Genomic DNA, 3,288 nt, shown 5'->3' on the forward strand with positions numbered 1-3,288 from the left:
TTTCCCATGTACATCTGCTTCCGCCCGCTTTTGCTCATGCCACCCTCTTATTTGTTATTCCAGTTTCAGTTCACCCCCATATTCGTCTGTTCTTTATTATATATTTCGAAACACCCTCACCAACATATTCCAAAGTCCCAGGCGCCAGGATACCTTCTTCGGTGCCTCAGCCACACAGAGTATCGCCACTTCTGCATACCGCTGTGACGACACCTACGTTGAGCTACTGGGACTAACGTCCCTAGAAAGACCATGCCACTGCCTTCCAGCTACCCTATGCACTGCATTCCGGACTCCTTGCTGCCATCTTAACTCCTTCTAAATTATCCGACGCATCGCTGCTATGCTACTCAAGTCATTCTTTCAACTAATGTCTTTTCGGGTTGTTTTTGTTACTCGAGCACTGACCGCCTCACCGGCTCCTTTAAAGCCACAAGAACATGCTGCCAAAGACACCCCTGAATGCTCCCTAACCTCTTGCTTCCCCAACACCTTACTTTGCCCTTCTTTTTCTTTTCTTTTTTTTCTTTCCCTCTTGGTGTCTCTTTTTTTCTCCTTTTCTCCCCACCTTCCCCCTCCCACTATTGCTCCTACGTCTTAGAAATCATGCTTACACACATCAGGTGACCGCGCTCATTCTCCTTCAAATCTCTCCCTTTACAACCAGCCACTCCCGACAACTGCATGTGACGTCACTCTACTAACACTTTAAAACTAACATGCCGAGGATGACGAGGCAACCTTTGAGAAGATAGGCCTTCCTAACGAAACGTTGACCACCCTTTCTGAGGCACTTTATCCCTGTTTATAACTTTTACATCCCAATAATCAGAAGAGTGCTTTGAAATTGCATGGCTGTGAACGCTGCAGATTGTAAAGCAGCACATCAGGTGACCAAACTCAACACTTTGGAAGGCAGTGGTTTAAGAAGCTTCTTTTAGACCATACAATTTGCCAAGCTGTGTCGGAACCCAATTTTCTTGAGAAGCATTATTTTAAAAAAGTGAAATGAAAGCTGCAGCGTGAAAAGCTACAATAACGCATGCCAAGTCTACATTAGAAATTTCAAAGACAATGAGGTGCTTAAATGTTCACTTCTGTTAAGACAATGAGCAGCAGGTGAATGCAAGCTATCAAGGTCCTGTCAAAATTAACCGCTTGTGTAGCCACCCGACTTTCTTGATTGTTTTTAATTGAAACTGAATATGGGGGAAACTTTGTGGGTGGTTTTCGCCGGAAACCCATATCCCGAAATTATCTTGTGCTGCTTTTCATACCCACAGAGACATTTAAATTGTGTGTCGAGACACAGTGCATATACAGCAGAAGAAAAAGATATAATATATAGGCACTTGCCTCATTCTTGCTTTGGCATTTCTTGTCGCTCTGTATACATCATGTAATGCTAACTCATTCAGATAACTTGTAGATATGCAGTTATGTTTCTTAAATGAGGCGACTGTTGACTTACTCTTCAAAGCAGCCACTTTCTCCGGTGTTGCCGGAAGCTTCCCAGATGCGCGGCACATTGTCCGGCAGGCCTGTCCAGTCAGGCTGCTTTCACCTGCTTGCACTGGTGTCCACAGGTGCCATGCCACCTCTAATGAGCACTTTCCGTCGGAAGCAGACTTGAATATGTAATGCCACCTGTTGAGTGGCATCACAAATCCCACACCAATCTACCAATCTGTACCTGCAATAGACATGAAGTGTTTTTTTTTCCTGAGCAGTATTCTTAACACTAAAACGCATATGTATAAGACAATATGATATAGGTTAATCAGGTCCGTCAATTTCTAATGCAACTCTATAATTTCAAATTTCTGCCCCTCGAACAAGTTTAAAAAAGAACTGGGGTTAAACCCAACCTCACCAAGAAATTCATTTTTGTGTAAAGGATTAAACTAATAAAATTTTCCCATTTTAAGGGCAGCAAACACTCATATTTCGTACAGTCTAACCTTGCAATAATGAAATTAACAGAGAAAGCGAAACAATTGATTCAAATAGGTGCACTGCCATGCAGAGAACAGTGCAAGAACGAGTGACGTCAAGGCCTCCAAGATTGCAGTGTCACACGGAGAACAGTGCAGCACATGTTACCTAGAGACCTACGCGCGCCAGTCTCCAAAATCCATCACCATCACACACTACATGGCCTTGTTCTAAAGAACACTGGAGACATGCCTTGAAAGTATGATTACCCTTGCATGGTTGAAAACAAGTGAATTCCCTTGTGGGCTCTGAAACAACTTCAAACTTCCGTTGTGGTCCCGTCACAACTTCAAACTTCAGAACTCGGTGTGCACGCTCCTTTTACTGAGACCAGGTTTTAAAGGTTTGTTGTAACAGTACAGCGCTAGTACAGCGGCAGCGGAATTCTCTTTAGGGACAATTGCACCTTCTACATCTTTTTGTAGGTTTTTGCGGAATATGGGCGTTGCTGTTTCTTGTCATTAAGCCCTTCAGTTGATGTCTAGCGCCCGTTCAGACTGTGTCTCTTTGTGTGTGTGTGTGCCCTTGCACTTGTCATGATGTCCAAGTTCAGCTACCACCAACTAGAACTAACTTTTGCATTAATCAGAAGTACATATAAGCACGCTTTATAAAAAGCCAAAGGATTAGCGTTATGCTGACTGGAAATGAGAAATGGTAAGAATATTCTGGCTGAAAACGACATTTCATGTTTATCAACACTGACGGACAAGTAATTAAGAAAGTTGGTGTACGTTAATGTTTACCTTTTGAGTGATACAAGGGACAGAAAGAAGACAACAAGACACAAAAGCTACCAATTCAACATTAATTTTGATGCAAAAATTAAAGATAATATTTATACTGCGTGTGCTCTTGCACTGCACAAGCGATCTTTTAAGACAAAGGGCACAAGTTGCAACACAAATGTACAAAATCATGATAAACAGTACTTGCATAAAAATAGAACAAATGAGCACGGAGTGATCACTATTCCGTGTCACATAGAGAGTATTCCTCTTTGTAATGCAATCATAATGAGCACTAGCTGACAGATGTCCCTCTTTTTTAAATGGTATGCCTCAGTGATATTGTTGATCAATCGGTTGCCTTAAGTAAACAAAAGAGATGAACAATCTAAATCTGGCATACATCACCAGTTGTGTCAATGCATTGTCAAGTGGGACGAGCATGCTTGTCCCTTGAGTGAATAATGGTGCTCTCCTGGGCACATGCTTATACACCGGCCAGTCTGCCCCATGTACAAGAGCGTCCATTCTTAGTACGACGATGGTGCAGAGTGGCCGAACTCCG

The sequence above is a fragment of the Dermacentor andersoni genome, unplaced genomic scaffold (assembly GCF_023375885.2).
Source record: "Dermacentor andersoni unplaced genomic scaffold, qqDerAnde1_hic_scaffold ctg00000039.1, whole genome shotgun sequence".
NCBI classification, from domain to species: Eukaryota; Metazoa; Arthropoda; class Arachnida; order Ixodida; family Ixodidae; genus Dermacentor; species Dermacentor andersoni.